Source organism: Lepidochelys olivacea, assembly GCF_965140295.1.
Source record: "Lepidochelys olivacea isolate rLepOli2 genome assembly, chromosome: 7".
Lineage (NCBI taxonomy): Eukaryota > Metazoa > Chordata > Testudines > Cheloniidae > Lepidochelys > Lepidochelys olivacea.
Genome location: NC_140417.1, coordinates 102,474,121 through 102,487,760, shown reverse-complemented (window position 1 = coordinate 102,487,760; position 13,640 = coordinate 102,474,121). Strand labels below are relative to the sequence as shown.

The 13,640-nt window shown below is 46.6% G+C and overlaps 1 protein-coding gene and 1 long non-coding RNA gene across 5 annotated transcripts in view; one reads left to right on the top strand and one right to left on the bottom strand.

The window, feature by feature from the left end:
* Positions 1–8,674: 8,674 nt before the first annotated feature.
* LOC311524382 lies at positions 8,675–11,749 on the bottom strand. Its single transcript, XR_014712544.1, has 3 exons — positions 11,656–11,749; positions 9,562–10,128; positions 8,675–9,214 (listed from the first exon to the last, which is right to left on the bottom strand). It is a non-coding gene; the product is annotated as an uncharacterized lncRNA (long non-coding RNA).
* PTPRE (protein tyrosine phosphatase receptor type E) overlaps positions 11,046–13,640 on the top strand; it is a 262,459-nt gene continuing 259,864 nt past the window's right edge. For 3 of the 4 annotated variants that reach the window (XM_084635439.1, XM_084635440.1, XM_084635443.1), the window contains exon 1: positions 11,046–11,225. The gene's annotated coding sequence lies outside the window, so the exon portion shown is untranslated. Of the gene's footprint in view, positions 11,226–11,588; positions 11,611–13,640 lie in introns of those variants that run through there. The other variant, XM_084635441.1, reaches the window with a different exon arrangement.

Below are 13,640 nucleotides of genomic sequence, written 5' to 3'. Positions count from 1 at the left end.
TACAACCTGAACACCTATATAATACTTCAGATGAGTCTTAATAGCTTCCTATATTTAGGGGCAAGGAATTGAGAAGATATTGCCTCAGATTTGACCCTCACTGCCCCAGATTTGACAGTCACTTGTGAAATCTTCTGAATTCCCTTTATTACCTGTTTACTTTTTGAATTTTGAACAGCATCCTTTCCCCCATGCACAAAGAGACCTCTTGCGGTAAGCTTTCCAACACTGGTCTCCTCTCTAAGGATTCTGAAGGGGGTCTAGCATATTGACCTTTGACCTTAAAGGGCAGTAAAGCCACTTTGTCAGTGGTTGGAGTCACACACAGCCACAATGTGGTGAAGTGAGATCCTGACTAGGGTTGCCAGGCATCCACTTTTTGACCGGAACGCCCGGTTGAAAAGGGACCCTGGTGGCTCCAGTCGGCGGCACAGCAGGTGCCTGGTGCTAAGGTAGGCTCCCTATCTCCCCTAGCTCCGCGCGGCCACCAGATCCTTGTGACCCCTAGGCTCATGGGTGGCCAGGGAGGCTCCGTGTGCTGCCTCTGCCCCTAGGGCTGGCTCCACAGCTCCCATTGGCTGGGAACCATGATGAATGGGAGCTGCAGGGGCAGCGCCTGTAGGTGTGAGGGCAGCGCGCACAGCCTCCTTGGCCACCCATGCGCCAAGGCGATGCACTGCAGGGACCCGGCAGCTGCTTCCTAGGAGCTGTGGTAAGCACCACCGGGACCACATACTTCGAACCCCCTACTGCACCCCAACCCCTGCCCCTGTCTGGAGTTCTCTCCTGCACTGAAACTCCCTCCCAGAGCCTGCACCCTGCACTCCCCTAACACCTGCCCAAGCCCTGAGCACCTTCCTGCACCCCAAACCCCTCATCCCCGGCCCCTCACCACAGCCTGCACTCCCAGCTGGAGCCCTCACCCCCCTCCCACACTCCAACCCCCTGCCCTAGCCTGGTGAAAGTAAATGATGGTGGGGGAGAGTGAGCAACGGAGGGAGGGGGGATTGGAGTGAGTGGGTGCAGGGCCTCGGAGAAGGGAGTGGCAGGGCTGTTTGGTTTTGTGTGATTTGAAAGTTGGTAACCCTAATCTTGACCTACCATTATAATATTTGCTTTGTGACCCTGCATCATGGTGATGCAATTAATCATATTGATGCCAATCAATCATCACAGTGCAACCTCAAGCCAACACACTACACTACACCACCATTTTATACCATTTTCCAATCCCATCCTGACTGCTGGGAGGAAAACAAGGTTTCTCATCTTTCTTTTTTCCGTGTGAGGGGACTTGAAAGGCTCAAAGCAGCTTCTGCCTGTTTGCTCAAGGCTGCCTGTGTTGTCTCCTATGTTTGAGACACGGGGAGCATCCTTGTGATCTTCACTTGGTCTGCCTGAGACCAGACCTGTGCGTGAGATGTTGTCTCCATGACAGCTATATGCAGGATCTCAAGGAGCCACAGACTGAGGATCATTTCTTTAGGAGGAGCTATAACAGATATAGTACATTTAAAAAAAAAAACTTTCAAATTTTTGAAGCTACAAGAGAATGCCTGAGGATGAAATTCATATAGTGCAAAATATAAACTCTAATGTATATGCTTCTTAAATCCACTCTTTTCAATGCTTGTCTTACAAATCAGAGCTGACACCAGTGGATTATTTTAATACATTACATTTCTTCTATTACCGGCCATTGTAATTATTGGAATATACTGAAACACATACTTAAAAGTGGTGAGCACAATAAAGTCATTGGCAGTAGCTAGATGATTCACCTCTCCAGCAGGGAGTCATCAGGGCTAAATTCATTTCTGGTCCATTGAATCTAATGGAGCTATACCAGGAATGAGTTTGCCCCAGTATTTGCACCACTAGGTAATTCAAGGAAGGGAAGGGCGAAAGCTATCTACTGTGATAAAAAGGAAACCTGATGCTTGTTCACTCCAATAACCAGGTAACACAGGAGGCAGCAGTGAAATTAATGAGTGCTTCAAAAGATTTATTAGTTGCATGGTGAGAAACAAAAATTTCTGCTATTAGTTCCCACATCATATCCTGTCTTATTCTGACAGATTTCAAACTAGCTCCATAGTCTAAGCGTCTCATGCTTTCTACCTTTGAACAGTTCTGAGAACTCAAAATATGGGGACAAGAAGCAGTACATCTATTATATGTCTGCCACAAGGAATTGACTGGCCAACTTAGCTCTATACTTCTAAAAGGAAATCACATTATGCTCATTATTAATGAGACTTTGAAATGGGCAGATGTTTAAAAAAGAATAACAGAATGACCTGCCCACTGGCAGAGTCAAAAGACATATTGCTGTTAACTCATTCAAAGAGCCTGTGACGGAAATTGATATTCTCCCATGTTGTATTGCAACAATATTTGAGCTTGAGATATGTTCTAGTAAGGACTATGATTTTGTCATGGTGATCATAGAAATTGTGAATTTGAATAAACTCTGAGAAATCTTGGAAATGGCTGTAAAAACACATTTGATTAGGCCCCCAAACTGAGTGGCATTATGACCTGGCACACTGAGTCACAGCACAATTCAGTTTTTACCCACCTATCAGCTCCTCCATCTCCATCTCCACGGGGGTGGACAGGCCATACTTGAGTAGCACTGCGACTCCATGCACCAGGTTGCAAAGCCCAGAAAGCTGGGCTCAACCCCACAGGACAAGAGCCACTGCTAAGGGTGACTGCAGGGTGGGCTTGCTCTTCAGGCCCCTCTCCCTGCCTGCCTCACCTTTCAGCATCCTTACTATACTCTTGTGTATGTTGATGTATGTTAAGGACTCCATTTTGGTTTGGGGCCCACCATTGTCTAAAAGCAAGCACATCATGCACCAGGAGCAGTGTTCCTTAGATACTGCATTCCTGTGGAAACCCCCCCCCCCTTTGTTTCCAGCCTGTCTCAACTCCCTGTTTCTGTTCTTTGTCTGTTCCTCACTCTCTGCTTCCTGGCCTTGATGTGAGCCTCCCATCCTGATAAGAAAGGCTACTGGTGCATTGCTTTAGGACCATGTTGTGTAGTTGAAGTAATGGTTTAGCACGGGGAATGTACCTAGCAGGGATAGGTGGTAGATAAGGGAAGGGTTTGTCTATTGGCTAAGGTTTCCGATGCACGAGGGCAACTTGCTTTGCTAAAAGGTATATAATCTCTGTATAACCTGCATTCTGGGTCCCCTCCTGATTAGCAGGGGGGCACCGCGCTCAAGCGTAATAAACTTAGTATCTTTGGGATCTTTGCAGTTGTGGACTTTGTTCGTGTGCCTCAGCCTAGACTCGAACTGTGCATGACCTATCAGGTATAATTCGCAGCAGTTCCTGTGCGTGACCTGTCAGGTATAATTCATAACAGTTTGTGTGTGTGACCTATTAGGTATAATTCGTAACAATGTAGCAAAAACTATATTATTTGGTGACCTTTCTCTGACTCATTGTTTTTACCTGCACTTCTGTAATGAAATTTACTAAAAATTTCCATGCCAAAATCATAGCCTTAGTTCTAGTCTTGACACAACTTAAGCAGATTGAGACCTAAAGCAGAGATCCTAATCATCAGCCATCATTAAAGATGCTATAATACCTGCAAAGTTTAGCAGCAGTAGCTCTGAAATTGCTGCATTTCAGAGACGGGTGAAGCGACTGAATATATATGTTTAAGGAGGGATCTGAAGGAAGAGAATTGGGTTGCTTACAGCATGTGTACATATATGTGCATATGTATATATAGGTTTTGGATTTAGAGAATACATGGTGTAGTATATAGATGTCATTAGTGTGATTACAAAGATTTTATTGGCATGATATCAAATGATTTATGTAAGTGATCCCATAAGAATGCTGTTAAAATCTTTACAGCACAACCACACCATCATGCATTCTGTATGTGCCACATAAATTAACTAGAAACACTATTTTGGGAATGCCTTTGACTTTTAAATTATATTAGGACTTTTTTCATATCCCTTAGCCTTGAAAGCCTTGGTTACCAGCATGCAACTATACAGATCCTAAAGAAAGCCATAAAAATCTCTAAAAATGCCCTAAGGTATCTTTTTCTCTACCCCAAAATATCATTTAAAAATTAAAATTACAGCACTTTTAGGTATAGGAAAGCTGGCACTGGCCCAGGGATTAAATCTTGCTAGCCCTGAAACATTGTCAGGTTTAGTTTATGACAAGGTGACAAGAGGTAGGGAGGGAGAGTTCTTCACTTGAGTGGAGAAGGACTTACATTTCTCTGGCAAGTTGATTTTGTTATGGCTTTGAAGCTCTTCAGGGGTTTTGGGGTGTTAGAATATGCCCTGGAGAGAGAGGGCAGAAGAGCTGACCAAAGATTAATTTATGACATGGCTCAACACATCTTCATATGTAGGTGCCTTATTATGTTTCTAGTCACCTATAATTTTAGGCACCCATTTGTCATCCAGCTATATAGTTGAATCACTTATTTCACATCACTTCCATGTTGGTGTTATCTGCTCCCACTCTTGTGTTTGACTGTATACTCTTTAAAAATACAGAAGGTATCTTGGAACTACTGAGATACATGTACAATTAAACAAATCATGTGAGGTTTTTGTTGTCTGTTGTGCTATTTCTGATTTTGTAAATTTGTCAAGAGGTTTACACCTTGTTTTCTAATATGTCGGTAAAGTGCCGCATACCCTTGTGCCACCTCATAAATCACACATTATATTAATTTCTAAGTAAAACAGAAAAAGTATGTAAACTTTGTAAAGTACTTTGAGAGCTTTCTCTGAGTGTAAGGTGCTATATAGATAGTCTCATTAAAGTCCACTATTGAGACAATGGACACTCCTATTTAAAATCTTTCTTCTCAAAGCTATAATCATGCATTACTTTCTTTTGTTCTAACAGGCAGTGTAGCAGTTAGAAAATAGGATTCTATCTTACTTTAGCTATTAAGATGTGAAAGGATAAATTATCATGCTGAATTGTTTTAAATAAGTTACCTGTGCTTTAACATTGCATTTTATTACTTATTATAGGTTTCTATATAATTTTAAAGTGAATCAAGAGTATTTTTCATCACAAAGATTAAGCAGAGGCTGTAATTATTCATGGGAAAGTTTCCACCACTTCTCCTTCCTTATTATTTCCACAGTGAGAAACAAGAAATGTAGATATCAGTTCCTGCCAGAATTCTGTCAGTGGTCTTGTAGTTCCTCAAGCAAATTGGAAGAAGATAGGTGAGCACTTTGGTAACATTCTGAGAATCCATTTGATTTGTGATGGACAGATAGAAAAAGACAGATGTCCACTGGACTGTGAAATGGACTGCATGTTGGTGCTGAACTGGGTTAATGATATTATCATCTATTGATGCTTATCTTATTTTTACTACAGCATTTCATCCTTTCAGTTTTCTGAGTTTATTGGACAATATCATACTGATAGCTTTTTGCTAATTTGGTTTTGAATGCATTTATGTATGCATGTACAATATGTTTATAAACATCTTCTCACATAGTGTAAAAAGGAGTCTTCTCAGTTTATATTGTCAGATGTGGTATCAGTAATCCAGTCTTTTAGTTTTATCTCTTCAGCCTTTATTTTATGATTAAGAAAATTAGCGTGATCTGGAGAACTAAATTTCTTTCACAGTCTTCTACCCGAGAACTAAGATTTCTTTCATTGGTAGGATGTCAGACTAGAAGCTGTGAATGTTACTATACTTTAGTAGTTAATTTAGTAGTCCTCTCTAGGTTTTCTGATTGTTGACTCTAGAGTTCTTCTTTTTTCTCCTCCTTCTTCCTGTATGGTATATAAGCTTTTTAGAACTTCTCTTGCAAGAGTTCAAAAGTCTGTCTGTAAGTTTCCATCATATTCTCTGTATCACTGATTCCTAATCTCTTTTGGACAACTACCAGTTCAGCAGATAAAGAACTTGGCTGTACCAGACAGTATCTCACTGTCCCTCATCACCCTTTTTCTAGCTTTTCCCTGTAGCCACTTCTTTAAATCATAATGATATCAATATTCAGCCTCTCAGGGCTGCCTCAGTGCTTTTTCCCCCAGATCAACTGTACATCTGGAGTGTATCAGAGAACATAATACTGGGGTTAGAAGTATTGCGCATGTGATCTGTTTAACTGCATCTATATCTCAGTAGTTCCAAGATACATTCTGTACTTTTAAAGAGTGTATAGTCATGCACAAGAGTGGGAGCAGATAACATCAAAACAGAAGTTATGTGAATTAAGTGATTCAATTATCTAGCTGGATAAAATGGGTACCTAAAATTATAGGTGACTAGAAACATAATTAGGCACGTACATTTGAAGATGTGTTATAATAAATGAATCTTTGGTCAGCTCACCTGCCTTCTCTGCCCAGGACTTATTTTAAGAACCCACACACCTGAACAGTTTCAAAGACAGAAAAAAATATCAACTTACCACAGAAATGTGTGTTCTTCTCCGCTCGAGTGAAGAACTTTCCCTCCCAACCCCTTGTCACCTTGTCATAAACTAAACCTGCCCATTTTTCAAGGTTTGATTTTAAGCTACAGAATTCACAAGTGCAAGGGTTGCCACCTGTCCAGGTCTTTGCAGGATTGTTCCTTTCTTGAGAGAGTTGTCCCGGGGAAATCGGTAAGGGGGCTCCTGCACACTGCCAGTTGTCCAGTTTTATCAGCTAACCACAGTCCTCAATGTCTGTTTTTATTTTTTTTTAAGTCAGGATATGTCTACACTATGAAATTAGGTTGATCTTATAGAAGTAGATTTTTAGAAATCGATTTTATACAGTCGATTGCGTATGTCCACACTAAGCACATTAAGTCGGTGGAGTGTGTCCTCACTACTGTGGCTAGCATTGACTTACGGAGCGGTGCACTGTGGGTAGCTATCCCACAGTTCCCGCAGTCTCCGCTGCCCATTGGAATTCTGGGTTAAGCTCCCAATGCCTGATGGGGCAAAAGCATTGTCGTGGGTGGTTTTGGGTACACATCGTCAATCACCCCTTCCTCCGTGAAAGCAACGTCAGACAATCGTTTCGTGCCTTTTTTCAATGCAGACGCCATACCACGGCAAGCATGGAGCCCACTCAACTCAGCTCAGCTCAGCATCACTGCTGCAGTTGTGTCCTGGGTGCTGCTGTCAGCAGATGGTGCAGTAGGGCTGCTAACCGTCATCATCCACCGCTTCCGCTGCAACTCTGCTCTCCTGCTTTCCTGCAGATGCTATACCATGGCAAGCATGGAGCCCACTCAGCTCATCAGCACCGCTGCTGTTGTGAGCACTGTATACACCTCGCGCATTGTCCTGGAGTATATGCAGAACTGGGCTAAGAGACGCCAGCATGAGGAGGATTTTGATGAGGACATGGACACAGACATTCCTGAAAGCACGGGCTGTGGCAATTGGGACATCATGGTGGCAGTGGGGCTGGTTGATACAGTGGAACGCTGATTCTGGGCTCAGCAAACAAGCACAGACTGGTGGGACTGCATAGTGTTGCAGGTATGGGATGATTCCCAGTGGCTGCGAAACTTTTGCACGCGTAAGGCCGCTTTCCTGGAACTCTGTGAGTTGCTTTCCCCCACCCTGAAGCACAGGAATACCAAGACGAGAGCTGCCCTGACAGGTCAGAAGCGAGTGGCATTAGCCCTGTGAAAACTTGAAATGCCTGACTGCTACCGGTCAGTTGGGAATCAATTGGGAGTGGGCAAGTCTACTGTGTGGGCTGCTGTGATCCAAGTAGGCAATGCAATTATTGACATTCTGTTATCAAGGGTAGTGACTCTGGGAAATGTGCAGGTCATACTGGATGGCTTTGCTGCGATGGGGTTCCCTAACTGTGGTGGGGTGATAGATGGAACGCATATCCCCATCTTGGCACCGGACCACCTTGCCAACCAGTACATAAACCGCAAGGGGTACTTCTCAATGATGCTGCAAACACTGGTGGATCACAAGGGATGTTTCACCAACATCAATGTGGGATGGCCTGGAAGGGTGCATGACGCTCGCATATTTAGGAACTCCAGGCTGTTCGAGCAGCTGCAAGAAGGGACTTACTTCCCAGACCAGAAAATTACCATTGGGGATGTTGAAATTCCACTAGTTATACTGTGGGACCCAGCTGACCCCTTGCTCCCATGGCTCATGAAACCTTACACAGGCAACCTGGACAGTAGTAAGAAGCACTTCAATTATAGGCTTAGAAAGTGCAGAAAGGTGGTAGAATGTGCCTTTGGATGTTTAAAAGCTCGCTGGCACTGTTTGCTGACTAGGTCAGACCTCAGTGCAACCAACATTCCCAATGTTATTGCTGCTTGCTGTGTGCGCCATAATATCTGTGAGAGTAAGGGGGAGACATTTATGGCGGGGCGGGGAGTTGAGGCAAATCGCCTGGTGTCCGATTTTGAGCAGCCAGACACCAGGGTGATTAGAAGAGCACAGCAAGGTGCCTCAGAGAGGCTTTGAAAACCAGTTTCATGACTGGCGAGGCTTCGGTGTGACAGTTGTGTGTTTTTCCTCTTTATGGCACCTGCCCCCTTTGTTGATTTTAATTCCCTGTAAGCCAACCACCCTCCCTCCTTCGAAATAAAGTAACTATTGTTTTGAAACCATGCATTCTTTCTTTATTAATTTAAAGAAAAGAAAAAAAAAGAGATAGCAACCAAGGTAGCCCAGGTGGGTGGGGGAGGACGGAAGAACAAGGCCACATTATTTATTGTAGCCACGCTAAAAATCAAACTGAATGACAGCCTTCTGTTGCTTGGGCCATCCTCTGGAGTGGCTGGGTGCCTGGAGCGTCTCCACCCGCATTCTTGGGCATCTGGGTGAGGAGGCTATGGAACATGGGGAGGAGGGTAGGTGGTTATACAGAGGATGCAGCAGGGGTCTGTGCTCTTGTTGGCTTTCCTGCAGCTCCAACAGATGCTTCATCATGTCTGTTTGCTCCCCCAACAGACGCTTCATCATGTCCGTTTGCTCCCCGCTTAGCTTCAGCATCGCGTCCTGCCTCTGCTCTTTTCACTTACTTTATTCTTTCCCGGCCTCTGCCACTGAAAGCCTCCATGCATTAAGCTGTGCCCTAACAGTGAGGGAGGACTGCATAAGCTCGGAAAACATGTCATTGCGAGTGCACTATTTTCACTTTCTAATCTGCGATAACTTCAGGGACAGAGATGACAGTGGGAGCGTAGAAACATTTGCACCTGGGAGGAGATAAAAAGGGAGAGTAAAACTGAGTTGGCTTCTTACGCCTTCATAACATGTGGGAATGTTTTCAAACTGCAGCACCCCCCTTTCCCAGAGCAAGCAATGGGTTGGGTTTCATATTTAAAAGGAGGGGCTGCAGTATTTGGGTAGATGTGCAGCACACACCTACCCCACCCCACCGAGTGGCTATTCTCTGGGATGATCCCTTTTAGCCAAGCGTAAACAGCCCAGCATGAACGGGGTCCTTTTACTGTTCCCTTACAAAAATTTCCCTATTTCAATCACATGACCATGAACACTATTGGTTTTAAACCCTGTACTGTAGTTACAAATGTGCACTCACCAGGGGTGCCTTCTCCGGCTTCAGGGTCAGGGATCCTGCCTTCGGAGGGTATTGGCTCCAGGGTGATGAAAAGGTCCTGGATGCTGGGGAGAATGGATTCACCGCGTGCCTGCTACGCATTCTCCTCCTCTTCATCCTCCTCCTCTTCCTCATCCACAAAATCCTCCTCCATGCGACGTGAGACTCCCCCCTTGCAGGTGTCCATAGACAGGGGTGGGATAGTGGTAGGGTCCCCCCTAGAATGGCATGCAGCTGTTCATAGAAGCATCATGTATGGGGCTCTGAGCCGAAGCGACCGTTTGCCTCCATTGTCCTTTAGGCTTGCCTGAGCTCCTTAACTTTCACGCCACGCAGCACTGCTGTATGTCCCTGGTGTAGGCTCTGTCCAACATGCCCTGTGAGATTTTGGCAAACATATTTGCATTTCTTCTTTTGGATCGGAGTTCTGCCTGCACAGATTCTTCTCCCCATCCAGCAATCAGATCCAGTGTCTCCCTTTCGGTCCATACTGGAGCTCATTTGCAATTCCAGGACTGCATGGTCACCAGTGTTGCTGAGCTCGCCATGCTGACCAAACAAGAAATGAAATTCAAAAGTTCCCAGGTCTTTTCCTGTGTACCTGGCTAGTGCATCAGAGTTGAAAGTGCTGTCCAGAGCAGTCACAAGGGAGCACTCTGGGATAGCTACTGGAGGCCAATACCGTCAATTTGCGTCCACACTACCCCAAATTCAACCCAGCAAGGTTGATTTTAGCACGATTCCCCTCATCGGGGAGGAGTACAGAAGTGGATTTTAAGAACCCTTTAGGTCGACGGAATGGGGTTGGTTGTGTGGACGTGTTCATTTTTAAATCGACCTAACGCGGCTAAATTCGACCTAACCCTGTAGTGTAGACCAGGCCTCAGAAGTGGCAACCCTATTGTAAGTGATGGTAGGATCAGGCCTCAACCTTCCTGGCTGACCAATGGAGACAGATATACGGGTTTGTCCCTACAGCAAATCAAGGGTAATTTAGGAGGCAAGACTAGAACACAATTTTTTAAACCTGATTCTAACTCCTTAATGGTGTAGCTATTTGGATTGTGGGTGCAGCCAGGTGCCTAAATACTACTATTCGTGCAAACAGTTCAAAACTCTGCCCACAAGTAGGAAGGCCAGCTTTAAACCCCGGCTCTCTGTCTCCTTCATTCTGACTCTGTAATTCACCTCTTTTCGCTGCTCGTCCCCATCCCCAAGTCCCTCTCACCTGCCAGCTCTTAGTTTCTCCCTCTCCCTCATCAGCGGCGCTGTCCTCTACTCCAATCTCTGCCCCCAGCGGCTTCCTTCCTTACTGGCAAGGCTACCCTGCTGTTCCCTTCCCCCTCCCCGCTCCAGTCCCCACGGGTGCGGGCCCCAGCACAGCCTCTCCCGGAGCGCGAGGGCCGGATTCCCCAGCGGGCGGCACCGGGCGGCCGGGGCTGCGATCCCTCGGGTGAGCAGCAGGCGGCTCCCCAGCTGACGCCGCCGCTTCGGAGCGCACGGCGGAGGCGGCGAAGATTTGCTGCTCCGGCAGGCAGGGTGAATGCCAGGGCGTCCCCCGCCTGCTGCACCGACCGGGGCGGCCGTGCGCCCCCTGCCTCTGCTTGCGGGCGGCGGCGGGGCCGAGCCGGGCGAGTCCCCGTGAGGTAAGAGGAGCTGGGTACCAAGGCAGTGGGGCCGGGCGAGGCGAACCCATCCAGCCGGGCATGGGGCTGCTGCTGCTGCAACCCTCGGCAGAACCAGCCCCGGTGCATGTCTCCAGCCGGAGCCACATGCGCAGGAGCCGGGGCGGGGCACGGGGAGAGGGACTGAACCCGCCGCCCAGGGCAGCCCGGGCCACCGGCGGGAGGGGGCTGCAGCTCCAGCCGCGAAGGCGCTCTGTGCGGACGGTCTCGGTGCTAGAGCGGGGTGCGCTGGCGGTGCCCTGCCCGCTTGCTCTGTGCAGCTGCCCGCAGGGTGCGGCGGCGGATTGCATGTTCCCTGGCACACAGCGAAGGAGCCAATGAGACCAGCGCAGTTATTCTCGTGCAGGTGAGAGAAGCACATGCTGGCAGTGAGCTGAAGTGAGACACTTACCTGGCAGCAACCTTGGGAAACTCTGACGCCAGCTTGAGCTGTCAGAAACCAGGGAATCGGCCGGGTGTTCCCATCGCCCTGCTTCAGCCTGTGGCCGGAAACCCTGTGTTCTCCTGCGTCCAGAGTGCTCCAGTGAGCGCCTGGCCTCGGTTGTTTTCATTGGAAATTGTTATTACGGCTCATCTGCAGTTCTGAGGCCAGAGCTGGAAAAGGGTCATTATCTGACAAACAACTGTACCTTAAGAATAAATTTCATTTTCCCTTTTAAGTTCCTGCTCCAGCCAAGGAGGTTTAAAACCCCAATCCTGGCTCCGCTTACATCCATGGCAAAACTCCCCTGGACTTCAGTTAAGCCAGGGTTTCACTCTAAGTTCTTAGAGCATGGATGCTGGCTCTGACGTAAAATAGTGAATATTTTACTTAACAATTACAATGGTGCTCTGCTTTAAAAGCACTTCACAGACATTAGCTTAAGTGTACAGGTGTGATGTGTGGAAGGCAGCTTTGTGGTGTAGTATTTTCTACCTGTTCTTCCAGCAGTGTGGCTTTTGTGAAGATAATGCATAATATTTGTGTTTGTGGGGAGTGCTGTGTATCATTCAGGGGGGGGGGGGCTAATATGAGGGTTAGCCCGATTTGGGTGCCTTTCAGGCATTTAAATAAGAACCAAATGTGTTGTCTGTGTTGTCGCTTATAAAACCCATGTTATACTCCCTCCTGCACTCAATATTGGTGCTTTGATAAGCACTTACCAACCACTCTGTCAGTTTTAACTGAGTGAGATTAACATAACTCTCCCTATTTTAAAAATGAAATATAGATTTGATTTATATTTATCAGGAGCATCTTTTATGCAGATACTTCTGCCCTAAGGCTTATGTATCTGGCTCTCAGCAACACTAAAATCTATCATAAAATTACTGTTCAGAAAGGTACATTTTGGCCATATTTCTTGCCTTAGCTCTTCATGAAATAAGATTATTTTGTTGTTTGCTATTTTTCCAGTGGTTGTTTTCCAGTGTTGGTCTGCACAGGTGAACAATAATGCACTTGCTACTTCAGTTGAGAAACTCAAGTAGTAGGAGTGATCCGTGCTCTTTAGTCTGTGTGTTGGTGGTGGTGGTGGTGTGTGTGTGTGTGTGATTGAAATCTGTAATGAAGTAAATACCACTGAAGTACTGACTGTTGAAAATCAGGGGCTTCCTGAACTTCCACAATGCCTCGCAGGGCCAACTTTAGGGAAAATGGCACCATTGTATTTTTGCACCCCTGGGCTGCATAAGAGGAGGGCAGCAGGGCAGCAATCCCTGATGCTCGCCTCACAGCAAAGCCCAGGTTTGGAAAATGACTTGGATGCATGGAGTGCTTGGCGTTGCTCTTTGCTCCCCCATCAGAGCCCCCTATGGGGGTGGTGAGGATCGTTGGGGGGTGGAGAAGTGTCACCATGCTCTCCCCTCCACCATTCTTCTGTGGGGATGAAGCAGGGAGAAATCTGCTCCCACACCCCATGCATCAGCTTTACAAGTTTGTGGTGCTCCCCTTCCAGCCGGCAGTGTGCACCCCTGTGCTGCTGCACGGTGCCCCCTGACCATGGCACCCTGGGCCCGCCCCTAAGGCCAGCCTTGATGCCTCTCCCTCAGAAAAAGCCTGGTTGAATCAACAGTCTTTGCAGCATGTCCTGAAGATGAACAATCACTGGACCAATGGGGCAGCAAATTCCACAGTCTGTATGTCCATCTAGTCTAATGCAGCTGATATTGTGGTATCTGGAGTCATTACTGGGAATGCTCTGCTCTGGCTAAGAGGTGGGAGCCCTAAGTAAGAATATCCCCCCCCCCCGCTACACACATAATAAAAAGCAAATAGGGGGCTCCATTGAGCTGCTCGGGGCCCTAAGCAATTGCTTAGTCTGCTTATGCCTAGCACTGGCTCTGCCCCAGATGTACAATTCTGGGGACTGTTAACCAAGCTGAGTTTCTAAGGTA